The following is a 15,069-nucleotide window of genomic DNA, read 5'->3' as shown; positions in this document are numbered from 1 at the left end:
GAGACCACTCCTCTTCCTCCGCTCGGTGACACGTGGCACTCTTGCACCGAACCTCTCTCCGAACCTCTAAACTTTCTTCCCGAGCCACTTTCCTAACCGCCAAATCTTCTCCACATGGTAGGTATGGTATTTCTCTCCTTAAGAAATAGTAAGATGAACGGCAAGTATGTCCCCCCAAGTACGCATAGCTTCCTACCAAATCTCTTCAGCTTCAACTATAACACCTTTTCTTTTTCATTTCCACAGCCGGATCTAGTAGCAAGAGCACCAACAACCGACTCTCCACCCTTGCCTGCCTTAGCAGCGCTTCCTCACCTCCTTGTTTCTCATGTTTCTCGCCTCCGTTGCTTTTGTCAGCTTTCTTGTATCTTTTGCTATTCACTTCATGATCTGTTAAATGTTTGCTCCTCTTGCATTCTTCTCATCTCCAGCTTACTATCTCCACCAATCTTTCGACTAACTTTGTTCTTAACAAAGCTAGTTGTCTTCCAATAGCTGTGGACTCTTGGTCCAATCTTCATGTTCAAATAGTTGTGATCCAAACCTCCCAGAGAGTCTATGCTTATATGCAACTTCTTCAACTTGAGCAAATAAGCTTCGCAACTACTATCTTCTTGTAGACATCTGTTGTTCAAAATATTCTCTTATTCTCATCGAAGCTGCAGGTCTCTTCTTTCTTGTTGCTTCGAATGACCACTCAATGGAGACTCAGTGTGGACACTGAGAAGCTACATCAAGAAGCGGAATGCAAAGCAGTGTTTAGCGAATGCATTATTGGAACGAGTAACCTGACCCATCTATGACGGGCTATAGACCCACTCTGCTAGATCTCAAGGATGCGATCATAGATTGCATTTAATAAAATTTAAGGTTTCATTTATAAATCTCAAACTTTGAGGAACTTTAAGACAATTTGTGAAGAACTTATACAAACATACCAACATGCACGCGCGTGCACACACACACACACACACATTCAAGAATTTTCAATTGTCATTCATTAAACCAAACTTTTGAACACACACACACACACACCCCCCACTAAATATTAAAATATAAATAAATATCTGTTTATGATGGGGTTAGAGACATACTCCAGTGGGTCTCAAGGTTTGGATCCTAGGGTGCCTTTAATTTCAATGAATAAAAGTATAGCTTTTATTTACAAATCTTAATATATGAAATTTCAAACTGGATCTTTAAATTATTTTCAGTTGGGAAAAAGTGATTTTGGTACCATCTCTCTCTCTCTCTCTCTCTCTCTCTCTCTCTCTCTTTCTCTTTCTCCATGTGAACGTTTACAAATCTCAACATTCGGATGCTTTTTAGTAAGTTTTCAAATCAAACCCTAATAGTGCATTTATTCAAATAAAATGTTTTTTATACTGATAATCTCTCTCTCTCTCTCTCTCTATGTATGCATGTATGTATGTATATATATGTATATCTATATATATATATATATATGCATATGCATATATATGATACACACACACACACACTTGTATATCACAAAATGTGTTCACGTGCTCAAGTGTATGTATGCTCATGTAAATGTGTCTATACATGCATATGTGTATGTGTGCCTATGTATGCGCATAGGTCATAGTGTGTCTACACATATGTGTGTTGGTCCTTTGGGCATGTTTTAGTGTGCACATCTCTATCTATGTGTCCATGGGGTCAATGATGTAGCCAACGGTTGTAGTAGGAGCAACAACTTTAGGGAAATCTCAATTCTCATCTCCTTCCTGTATGATCTCCATGGCTTGACCCTGATCCTCTGAACCCTCCCTCAATTCCACTCCTCTTCTCCCCCCAATATATCATTGTTAGGATCAATGGCACGATGCATCATTGGTAGCTCTGTTCTCCCCCCTAACCCTTCATTCAAAGGAGAAAAATAATAACTCTAGGGCAATCTCAGGCTCAAGGGTGACAAAGACCGACAATGGTTAAGGGGCCTTGTCTGGTTAGAGTGGGGACATAACCATGTGGTCCATAAGATTGTATGATATTGATGGCACATTTCACAGGACCTTGGTAAGGAGAATCCAAAATTGGGGTCAATCATGTGTGTGTATCCTGTGTGTTTGCTCACCCATATAGATAGAAACATACACACGTAGAGACATACATGTATAATAACACCACACATAGAGGCACACTCACACATGCCTAGAGAATCAACATACATGTGTCGAAACACCCTCACAAGTGTATGCATACGTAGATTAAAAAACCTCCACATGTGCATAGATATACATACATACACATGTGCACATGCATGTGTGTAGGGACACTTGGCTTCTCTTCTTCTTCTTTCTTGCCTTTCAAGCATAAGTAGTTCCATTTCCATTTCCATAGCTCCCTCCTCCCTGCTCACTCATCCTTCCTTTTGACCTTTGCAGTTCCCATCTCCATAACCACATTTGTAAATCTCCATCGTCAACTCTCCATATCGCATCCCACAATTGGCATCCCTATAGCTCCTCTCTCTATAGCTTACAATTGCCACCGCAATTCTGCACAACTTCCACTAAATTGTCATAGCTCCATCCCCCATAGCAGTAGCTAGAAGAGGCACCGGCAATAGTAGCATAATGAAGTAGCCAATGGTTGTAGTAAGAGGAGCAACAATGGTAACAACTTTGGGGAAATCTCAATCCTCATCTCCTTCCTCTATGATCTCCATGGATTGTCCTTGATCCTCTAAACCCTCCCTCAATTCTCCATGGATTGACCCTGATCCTCTAAACCCTCCCTCAATTCCTCTCCTCTTCTCCCCCCAATATATCATCGTTAGGATCAATGGCATGATGCATCATTGGTAGGTTCATTCTCTCCCCTAACCCTTCATTCAAAGGAAAAATAATAATATCTCTAGGGCAATCTCAGGCTCAAGGGTGACAAAGACCGATGATAGTTAAGGGGCCTTGTCTAGTTAGAGTGGAGACATAGCCATGTGGTCCATAAGCTTGTATGATATTGATGGCACATTTCACAGGACCTTGGTAAGGAGAATTCAAAATTAGGGTCAATGATGTGTGTGTATCTTGTGGATATCTTGTGTGTTTGCTCACCCATATGAACCAAAACATACACACGTAGAGATATACATGCATAATAACACCACACATAGAGGCACACTCACACATGCGTAGAGAAGCAACATACATGTGTCAACACACCCTCACCCTCACATGTGTATGCATACGTAGATTAAAAAACTTCCACACGTGCATAGATATACATACACACACATGTGCTCATGCACGTGTGTAGGGACACTTGCCTTCTCTTCTTCTTCTTTCTTGCCTTTCAAGCATAAGCATTTCCATTTCCATTTCTTTAGCTCCCTCCTCCCTCCTCCTTCTTCCTTTCTACCTTTGCAGTTCCCATCTCCATGTCCGAATTCCCACATTTGTAAATCTTTATCATCAACTCTCCATATCACATTCCACAATTGGCATCCCTATATCTCCTCTCCCTATAGCTTGCAATTGCCACTGCAATCTGCATGACTTCCACTGAATTGTCATCCCCCATAGCCGTAGCTAGAAGAGGCACCTGTAATAGTAGCATGTAATGAAGTAGCCAATGGTTGTAGTAGGAGGAGCAACAATGGTAACAACTTTGGGGCAATCTCATTCCTGTCTGGTCTCCATGGATTGACCCTGATCCTCTGAACCCTCCCTCAATTCCTCTCCTCTTCTCCGCCCTATATATCATCGTTAGGATCAATGGCATGATGCATCATTGGTAGGTCTATTCTCTCCCCTAACCCTTCATTCAGACGAGAAAAAATAATAACTCTAGGGCAATCCTAGGCTCAAGGTGACAAAGATCGACGATGGCTAAGGGGCCTTGTCTAGTTAGAGTGGGGACATAGCCATGTGGTCCTTAAGCTTGTATGATATTGATTGCACATTTCACAAGATCTTGGTAAGGAGAATCCAAAATTGGCTAAAGCACATTGCAACTTGGGATTCTCTGTCTTCTCTCCTCTCTCCCTAGCTATCTAGCCACCCCCTCCTCTCTACCTCTCTCGATTCCCCTCATAGCTTCATGGACCCTCTAGTCTCTCTCCCTTTATAACCGTCACCCCCTCCTTGTAGTAACTACTCTCTCAACCCCCCTCACCTTTGCTCCACCTTTCCCTCCCCTCCTTGCAACTAATGAATTGTTAGCCTCCTCACATCCCCGCTCCTCATCATTGCTCCCTAATCTCACATCACCTCGTGGTTGACCATCACCTCCCCACTCCTTGTGGCTCCTCTCCTCACCTCCTCTATTCTCATGGCCTTGCCTCCGCTCACCACCCCTCCTTCTGCGACTCCTCTCTCAGTGTCTATCCCTCAATGCTCTCTCTCTCTCTCTCTCTCTCTCTCTCATCGCTCTCTCCCATCTATCTCTCTCCCTCCCTCTCTCCTCTCTCACTCTCTCTTCTCCCTCCATCTCTCTCTCTCTCACACACACACACACACACACACACACACATGCATGCATGTACACATGTACACAAACACATGCATGCATGTACACACACACACACACTTCCTACATTTCTCTCTCCGTGTGCACGTGCACACACACACACACACATTGTCCCTAATTCTTAAAAATTTTGTTAAATTCTTAACTTTTTTATAAGTATTTTTCTTTCTTTTTTCCTTTAATTTTTTCTTATGCTAATTTCATTACAATTTTTTTAATTTCCTTTCTAAATTCCTCTACTTTTTATTAGTATTCTCCCTTTCTCCGAAATGTTACCAAATTTCCTTAGGTTTTTCCTTTTTCTCTCTAATTATTTCATAATTATTTCTATCTGTTTCCTAATTTTTAAACTTATTTCCTAAAGTACCTCTTTATTAAATCTAAACTAACCCCCACGGCCCTTTCTTCCCCCTTACACCACATGGCATTAACATGGCCACCTTCCCAAATTGGTCCCCATCGTCCCGACTCCCCTCCCCGACTAACCCTCCCTTCTCTTAGTATTTTTCTATTTAATATTTAATTTTGTTTTAAAAAAATTACGATCCCTTTATCTCCTAAATATTTATTTGCTCTTAAAAGTTTCCACTTTTTCTCTTAAAATAAAATTTCCCTATCTGCCTAAATTATCCTATGGCCTAACATTTGTAACCTACCTACCCCCGACTGCGCTGCTGCCCTTTTTTTCACTGTGCATGCCTCAAGGTGTATGCTATCCTCGAGCTCCCCAACCCCCTCTCCTTAGTCTCCCACTTGATCCTCCCGACTACCCCTATCAACCCCTATTTAAACCTCTCCCTCACATGCTCAAAGTCCCTTCCACGTCGCATGCTGGCCCTCTGCAAAAAAGCTTGGTGCTTTGCATTTGGGTCTTCTCTCTTGTTGACAGCCCCACGATAGCACGCCCCTCTACGCCTATCCGATCATGTCCCCCATTCTAATTACTCTAGCCTAGTGCCCCGCTTCACCAAGTTTGCATGCCATGCTGCCTTTTGTGGTACTACCGCATGCATGGATACGACAGTACGCTCCTCGACTGCTGCTCCGCAATGGGATTATGGACAGAGGTTCTTTACCTATGTACTTATTTGATATTATAAACTCTATGTTTTTGGCTATCCCCACCCCCTATCTAAAATTAATTTTCCTTAATACATACATTCCTAGAACCCTGCCCCCCCTCTCCATATTCCGTCTCTCCCAGTATTCCCAGTTATTTTTTCCCCCTTGGTTTAAACAACCCCTTTTATAAGCCTAACTTATATATCTATTTCTAAAATTTTCCCCTTATTAAAAAGAAAACAACCCCCTTTATAATTCTAAGCTATCTAGTTAATTCTATTTCCTCCCCTATTTTCTATATATTTCTAGCTTATGCCATTGATCTTTCTTTCCCTCCTTACCCTCAAATTCCTACAAATTCCCCCACTACTCTCTTTATAATTCCCCCTTCAATTCATATTGTGCATTGGACGATTGTTAGCTTGGTTACATACTCATGGTATACTCTCTCTTTTAAACTTCTTCTCTCTACATTAATCATGTTTTAAAAGTTATGTTTTAACTTTGTATGCATATTCTTGTACTCTACATGCTTCTAGAAGATCCTAATCTCTACAAACTGATGCTAGCTATGTTGCTTATGAGTCCAATGGTATGTACATAATGTGGGCATATTTTAAATGGTTTGAGCAGTCTGTGTAACTAGACCTTTGTCTTCCAAGGGCCCCTCTAAACTTTGTTCACCTCGTTCTCCCCTTGATATATCCCAATTAAAATTTCCCCCCCTGATTGATTGCCAAGTAATTGTTCTTACCCTCCATTTTCTCATTGTTTATAATTTTCTTTTTCTACACGGTTCCACACCTAACCACTCAACCTAACTAGGTACATTATACAGTTGACCCAAGCCACACTTGAACAAACCCATATTCTTCTCACTTAAATTTTTACATCGTGCTGGTTCAGTTTATGGATAAGCTTCTAATTTATTGTGACCCCAATAACAAGGGAGGAGTGTTTATGACACCTGTCTTCCCAACTTAAGTTAACCTGGTTCTTATCACGTTTTTTTATTGGATAGTGGCAAGTATGCATATTCTCCTCCAATAAATAAGATGCTTATCAAGACTGCACCGGCATTGTTATTGTTTTTTACAATTTTGTACCAACTTTTGGTTTGATAAAACAAACCATGTAGTAAATAATTTTTTATCCACCCTTATTTGAGCTTCGTGTGCCATGTTGTTAAAAGGTTTTTTATTTCAAACACACACACACCCAAACCTTGTTAACCTTTGGTCGGGTTAACCATGTGCCACGTTGGTAACCCTTGGCTGGGTTGCCACATGGCACATGCCATGTGCCACATTGCTCGTTAAACCTTTATCAGGGATGAGATTCTTATACAACTCTTCTTGAGGTAAGACATCCCTTTCAAGCTGCACTCTTTGGTGGAATTGTCATAACTATGCAATCGTGGTGCCAGGTGCATGATTGTTTCAAGATAGTTATGGTAATTTCAATATGTGTCAAATTACATTAAATGATTTGATGATCACATAAGAAAAAACCACTTAGAAACACTTACGATATAATCCCTTTTTTAATAATTATAAAGAGGCTTCCTCTTTTTGGGTGTGAGGTAGGACACCACTTGATGGGTGTCTTGCCCCCATCCTGTGGTGTCCCCCTGGGTAAGGGTGGGCACACACACACACACACACACACACACATTGTCCCTAATTCTTAAAAATTTTGTTAAATTCTTAACTTTTTTATAAGTACTTTTCTTTCTTTTTTCCTTTAATTTTTTCTTATGCTAATTTCATTACAATTTTTTAAATTTCCTTTCTAAATTCCTCTACTTTTTATTAGTATTCTCCCTTTCTCCGAAATGTTATCAAATTTCCTAAGGTCTTTCATTTTTCTCTCTAATTATTTCTATCTGTTTCCGAATTTTTAAACATATTTTAAACTTATTTCCTAAAGTACCTCTTTATTAAATCTAAACTAACCCCCATAGCCCTTTCTTCCCCCTTACACCACATGGCATTAACCCGCCTTCCCAAATTGCTCCCCATCGTTTGACTCCCCTCCCCAACTAACCCTCCCTTCTCTTAGTATTTTTCTATTTAATATTTAATTTCGTTTTAAAAAATTTACGATCCCTTTATCTCCTAAATATGTATTTGCTCTTAAAAGCTTCCACTTTTTCTCTTAATATAAAATTTCCCTATCTACCTAAATTATCCTATGGCCTAATGTTTGTAATGTACCTACCCTAACTGCACTGCTGACTGCACTACTACCTTTTTTCCACTGTGCATGCCTCGAGGTGTATGCTATCCTAGGGTTCCCCACCCCATTCTCCTTAGTCTCCCTCCTAACCCTCCCGACCACCCCTATCACCCCCTATTTAAACTCTCCCTCACATGCACGTTGGCCCTCTGCAAAAAAGCTTGGTGCTTTGTGTTTGGGTCTTCTGCCCCGTGACAACATGCCTCTCTATGCCTATCCGTTTGTGCCCCCCATTTTAATTACTCTAGCCTAGTGTCCCGTGATAGCACGCCCCTCTATGCCTATCCACTCGTGCCCCCCATTCTAATCACTCGAGCCTAGTGCCCTGCTTTGCTAAGTCTGCATGTCGTGTTGCCTTTTATGGTACTACACATGTACCGCATGCATGGATACAACACTAGGCTACTCAACTGCTGCTACTCCGCAATGCGACCATGGACACAGGTTCTTTACCTATGTACTTATCTCATATTATAAACTCTATGATTTTGGCTATCCTCACCCCCTATCTAAATTTATTTTTCCTTAATACATACATTCCTTGGACCCCCCCTCTCTCCATATTGCCTCTCTCCTAGTATTCCCAGTTATTTTTTCCCCCTTGGTTTAAACAACCCCCTTTATTACCCTAACTTATATATCTATTTTTAAAATTTGCCCCTTATTAAAAACAAAACAACCCCCTTTATATTTCTAACCTATCTAGTTAATTCTATTCCCCCCCTTATTTTCTACATATTTCTAGCTTATGCCCTTGATCTTTCTTTCCCTCCTTACCCTCAAATTTTTACCAATTCCCCCTCTACTCTCTTTATAATTCCCCCTTCATCTCATATTGTGCATTGGACGACTGTTAGCTTGGTTACATACTCATGATCTACTCTCTCTTTTAAATTTCTTCTCTCTACATTAATGATGTTTTAAAAGTTATGTTTTAACATTGTATGTATATTCTTGTACTCTACATGCTTCTAGAAGATCCTAATATCTACAAACTGATGCTAGCTACGTTGCTTATGAGTCCATTGGTATGTACATAATGTGGGATTTTAAATGGTTTGAGCAGTCTGTGTAAATGGCCCTTTGTCTTTCAAGGGCCCCTCTAAACTTTGTTCACCTCGTTCTCCCCTTGATATATCCCAATTAAAAATTTCCCCCCTGATTGATTGCCCCAAGTAATTGTTCTTACCCTCCATTTTCTCATAGTTTATAATTTTCTTTTTCTACATGGTTCCACACCTAACCACTCAACCTAACCAGGTACATTATATAGTTGACCCAAGCCACACTTGAACAAACCCATATTCTTCTCAATTAAATTTTTACATCGTGCTGGGTAACTTTATAGCTAAGCTTCAAATTTATTGTGACCTCGATAACAAGGGAGGAGTGTTTATGACACCTGTCTTCCCAACTTAAGTTAACTTGGTTCTTATCACGTTTTCTTGTTGGATGGTGGCAGGTATGCATATTCTCCTCTTCAGTAAATAAGATGCTTGTCAGGACTGCACCGGCATTGCTATTATTTTTTACACTTTTTGTACCAACTTTTGGTTTGATAAAACAAACCATGTAATAAATAATTTTTTATCCACCCTTATCTGAGCTTCATGTGCCATGTTGTTAAAAGGTTTTTTTTAAAACATACACACACACAAGTATATATATACATATACATACATACATACATACATAAATACATACACACACACACACACACACACACACACACACACACACACACACACACACACACACACACACACACATACATATACATACATACATATATATATATATATATATATATATATATATATATATATACATACATACATGCATACATACATAAATATATATATATATATATATACATACATATACATACATACGTACATACATATATATATGTATATGTGTATATATATATATATATATGTATGTGTATATGTATATATACATATATATATACATATATACATACATATATATGTTTATTATTGTGAGTGCAATCACATGAGTGAGTGTGTGAACACACGTGTGTGTGTGTGTGTAAGTGTGCCTGAGTTAGGTGTGACTAATGCTCTATTAGTCACTAGGTGTGATTGAAGGAGTGTGGTATGTGATTGAGAGATTCATGGAGAAATTTGTGGATCTAGATGCTCTCTTGAGCTCATAGGTACATTGTATCTCTCACTTGCCTATATATTGGCCATCTCTCTCTCATGAATGAAAAAGATTCTTCCATCTTCTTGTTTCTCCATCATGTTTCCATTGCCCCTCTCTTTGGAACATGCTCATTCTTGTAAAGCCACCTAGCTAGTACTTTGATTTCCCCCGCCATCTTCCCAATAAAGCATAACTCTCTTTCCTTGATGTCTCCATCTCTACATTCCACCTCCCATCATGTACATGCTCCTCTTCCCCCTCTTCCTTCCCCCTTGTGCCATAGTCCCCCTCTTCATTCCCACCCGTCTTAATCTTTTTTCCCCACCCATAAAATTGTACTTTCTCAGCTCGTGCCAACATGATTACTGCCTGACAACTTTTGCTACATATGACCTATAGAAGTAAAATTTTGACCAGCCCTCCTAGGTATAATTGGGCGACCTTATGAGTTAGGTGACCTTATGAGCTGGCTGATGTTCAATTTTGAGCACATTTGGTCCACAAACGAGGGAGAAATCAAAGAAAAATGAGTTGATTTTGAAGCAATTCTCACAGGCAACGTGGCATATATTTTTAGCTATCCTCTGGGTTGGATATTATTTCGTATATAAGATTTATTTTGGCATAAAAATCCCCTTCATTAGCTCTTCCAGTTGTGCAAATTCAGCCCTCCTAAGTGCTGCTATCTCTGGTTGCTATTTTGGATAGTTTAGCTTGTGAAAGGGTTAACCAAGTCAACTAAAAATTGGGGCTTTTTACCTTGACAAAAAGTTTTCAGTATATTGACTCTTCTTGAGAATTAGAACTCAGTTATGGAACTCATGGGTGTCATTGTACTTTGCATTTATGGAGATGACTTCTTGGTCTATGCAACATATCATAATGCATAGCATGAGTGTAGAACTTTGTGTTTGTGTGTGTGTGTGTGTGTGCACACGCACGCGTGCATGCGTGTGCATGTGCGCATGCGAGAGAGAGAGAGAGAGAGAGAGAGAGAGAGAGAGAGAGAGAGAGAGAGAGAGAGAGAGAGAGAGAGAGAGAGAGAGAGAGAGAGAGAGAGAGAGAGAATCATTCTACAAAAAGCCAAGGGATTGGATATCTGTTCTTCACTATGATTTTGTTCAGTGCACGATAGTCTATGCACATTCAGTAGGTTGCATTTTTCTTTTTGACTAATAAGACAGGTGCTCCATAAGGAGAACTACTGGGTCTTATCAATCCTCTCTCTATAAGTTCCTCCACTTGTTTTTGTATTTCCTTTTGCTCTATGCAGATGGACGTCAATACAGTTTTCTTGCATGGGGATTTGCATGAGGAAATTTACATGGTGTAGCCGGAAGGCTTTGAAGAAAAGGACAAAGAGCATTTAGTTTACAAGGTTAAGAAGAGTCTCTATGGTCTTAAGCAAGCACCTAGAGAATGGTAGCAGAAGTTTGATGCTTTCATTCGGTCCTAGGGTTTTAGGAGTGAAATTGATAACTACCTCTACACTAAAAGGGCTAAGGATAATAGCCTGATAATCCTGGCACTATATGCGGATGATATGCTATTGGCTAGCAAGAATACTTATGAGCTAGATGCATTAAAGGCCAAGTTGCATGAGGCCTTTGATATGAAGGATTTGGGACTTGCAGGTCATATTCTTGGTATGTGCATCATGCGTGATCGGAGTAGGAAACTCCTTTGGCTTTCACAGAAGGAGTATGTTACAAAAGTATTGCAACGTTTCAATATGGAGGGGGGGAAGTCAGTGAGTACTCCATTGCCTCCATATGTGAAATTGAGTCATACAGATAGTCCCAAATCAGATGAGGAGAGGGCCATGATGGCCAAGGTTCCTTATGCATCAGCGGTTGGGAGTCTTATGTATGCTATGATAGCTACTAGACCAGACATTGCATTTACAGTGGGAGTTGGTAGCCAGTATATGGCTAATCCAGGAAAGAGGCATTGGGAGGCCCCATCATTGATGGGGATAATTCTCTATTTCATGGGAAAGTCTTGCCTTTGTTTGAGACTGTTTGATTGGGGGATTCATATAGGTGTACCGACATTGCATAGTGATTCCATGAGTGCTATTCAGCTAGCATGGAATCCGGTCTTTCATGCAAAGACCAAACACATTAAGGTTAGGTACCATTTCATTAGGGAGATAATTGAGGACAAGCGCATAGAGCTTGTCAAGGTTCATACAGATGATAACCCTGCAGATATGCTGACGAAGAGTCTACCTAGTTAGCGGTTTGAGTATTGTCATGTATTGATGGGCATTGGATAGTATGCTCACTGGTTGTTCTCCCTTAAAGGCACATTTTCCTTTAAGTGGGAGGTTGTGGGGGTTAAAGGTCACTGTGCCTTTACCCCGGTTATGTACAATACTCAAACACATATATAAATGAATGAAAAAGAAGATTAGGGTGGTTCTGCACCCACCAAAACTCTTGTGGCTCTCTGTTTCTCTCTCTCCCTCTTCTGTTCTTGCTTCCGTTGAGAGCACTCTCACCTTCATTGGCGAGTCTTGAAAGTGGGCCCAAAATCATTGCCTCTCTGGTTTGGCCAAGCTCCCTATCCACATGTGTTGTCGCATCTAAAATCCTGTAAACTACCCCTAAGTATGTGTAGGACTATACTATCTCTACTGCCTCACCTTGGTAAGTGAAACTATGTCGGAGTATTATAGCACATGACGTGTTCAAAATCATGACCCTCGTCTTGCCAAGAATGACTGTCGAGTCTCTCTCCCTAAAAAAAATCTCTAGTGCCACTAAATGCCTTTATAGACCCTCCATTGAAGATTATATCAGGACTTTCATCTACATATAGCAATATATATATTATCAAGTCATCGAGTTGTGATCCCTCACCTCCTAGGCATTCAATAAAAGATGTGATCTTGTCAATATAGAGACCAAAGAGGGTCGATGAGAGAGTGTATCCCTGCTTCACTCTGATGATGTTCTTTGATAAACCCCCTAGGGCACAAACTCTCCTCTGATGGACTTGTATAGGCTCATCACTCCCCAAATAAAATCCTCTGGAATCTACATGTCTTGAAGACTCTTGATCATATGGGAGCATGGAACCGTGCCAAAGGCCTTTTAGAAGTCTACAAAGAAAATGTAGACTTTCTGGCACTTCGATCTTGCCTCATCAATGATGGCCCTCAATATGAAGATGTGGTCAAGGGTGGAGTGCTATCATCGATGCCTGTCCTAGAGCCCATTGGCCACGTGCCTCTATGTGGATGTTGGTCTTCCTCTGTAGTACCGACCCATAGATCTTGGCTAGAGTCTAGCAAATCATATGAGTGCAGCAATTCCCATTGTCCATGGGGTCCCCTACTTTGTGTAAGGCCACAATGTGGTAGTGCTCAAGTAGATAATAATAAGAAGTCATGGCATATAGCATGGTTGAACATCTTCACTAAAATCAGAGCTAGGACGAATGCTCAACAGTCCATAGTCCCTCATGATCCTGAGCTCTTTAGTTATAGAGCCAAGGGTGTTCCACCTCGACCTTTATCAGTCATTCAAGGGGTTCAAGGTTGGCACCAACAAGACACAGTATTACAACATGATACAATGTTACAGCAAGATATAGCATTACAGTAGGCAACAGGGTTACACCAAGACCAGGATGCCTCTCTCAAACCCAATCTTCCTCCGTCCCTATCACCTATATGCACCGAGGAAAACCACAGGGAGCATCATCTTGGAATATTAACCCACAGCAAATATCCATACCAGAAGCTAGTACCAAATCCAAGCATTCAGTGCTTGCAGATCAGGATTCCTGAGTTTAGCAACCATTTTTGATTCAAGAACCAGGCATTTGGATTAGGATTTATTATCTAAGTATACAACAAACAGTCACCTCAGTCAGCACGATGGGAAGCCTCTTTCTTACCCTAGTTCAAGTTTCAGTAGAAGGGGATGTCACAGGCATCCACACGCCCGTGGCCATGCTAGCTTGTGCCAACGTAGGCAGCCAGGTCAACAGCCACGTAGGCATCCGTATAGCCACTCAGGCAGCCCAACGCAATCAACAATTAGCACACAGTCAACGAAAAGTCAACACCACGCCATCGCAGGTCAGAAAACACAGGGTTGAGTTTTTGTTCAAAAGTCAATCTGTCGATTTTTTGGTCGGCCAGGCTGACCTATCAACCTATAAAGGGGCAGCCTCTGGCCCTCATTCTTCATCCACTCCTCAGGCCTTCAAGCCTTCAAAGCAGCAGAGTCAGGTGTCCCCGTAGCAGACCAACAGGGTAGCTCCACAGCTCACTTTGTCTATTGAGTGCATCATCTTGCAGTTGCAGTTAGTATTGAGCAGGAGAGAGAGTGAGGATAGTCTATCTCCCACTACACTTCCTCTGCTCATTGCTTCGTTGGATATTAAAAGAAAACTTGTTTTAATGCTTGAAAAAAACCTGTGCTTCTAGCCTCCATAAAGGGACTGAAGACAGTAATTACAATGAAAATGCTATTTAAAAAACACAACCTATTCTGAGGGCAACAGCTTACTGCCTAAGTTGCCTCAAGAATAGGGGCTAACAGCCACGGAAGCCGTTGGCCCAACGCTATCATAATTCCACATCTTCCTTCTCCCCCTTGTATACTCTTTCCCGAATAATCACTTTGCCATCTCTATAGGCACCCCACTTTCTTGCCATTACTTGTACCATTCCCTCCCTTCTGTGATCTTGTTATAAGAGAGAGAGGTCATCATCCAAGTATATTCTTATCCCTTTCAAATCTCCCTCATACTCATGAGGGTAGACCTATTCATGGTAGTAGGAAGGTTCAACACTAATGGCCTTGCTGTTGGTATCCCCACCTTGCCTACCTTCCAGGCTATCTCTCACGTGAGATTGACATCCATATTAATGAACAAAAATTGGGCATCTGCCATTGTATCTCCCACTATCAAGCCTCCTACCACGACATTCAATGCTTTGCTGGCCCTCCTTTTCTCTTCCTCTAGAGCCTCAAAAATGCACTTTTTATGGGCTGCTCATCCCTTTTTTACCACTGTTGCCTATTCAAGCACCTTTTCCTTCCCTTTAGTGAGTTGTTGTGTAGTTCAGCAAGTTTGCCATTCATT

Source organism: Dipteris shenzhenensis, chromosome 29 (genome assembly GCF_047967505.1).
Source record: "Dipteris shenzhenensis isolate YYH24624 ecotype China chromosome 29, Dip_SZ_1.0, whole genome shotgun sequence".
Classification (NCBI taxonomy): Eukaryota; Viridiplantae; Streptophyta; class Polypodiopsida; order Gleicheniales; family Dipteridaceae; genus Dipteris; species Dipteris shenzhenensis.
The sequence above is the reverse complement of the archived record's forward strand: the minus strand, read 5'-3'. Positions refer to the sequence as shown.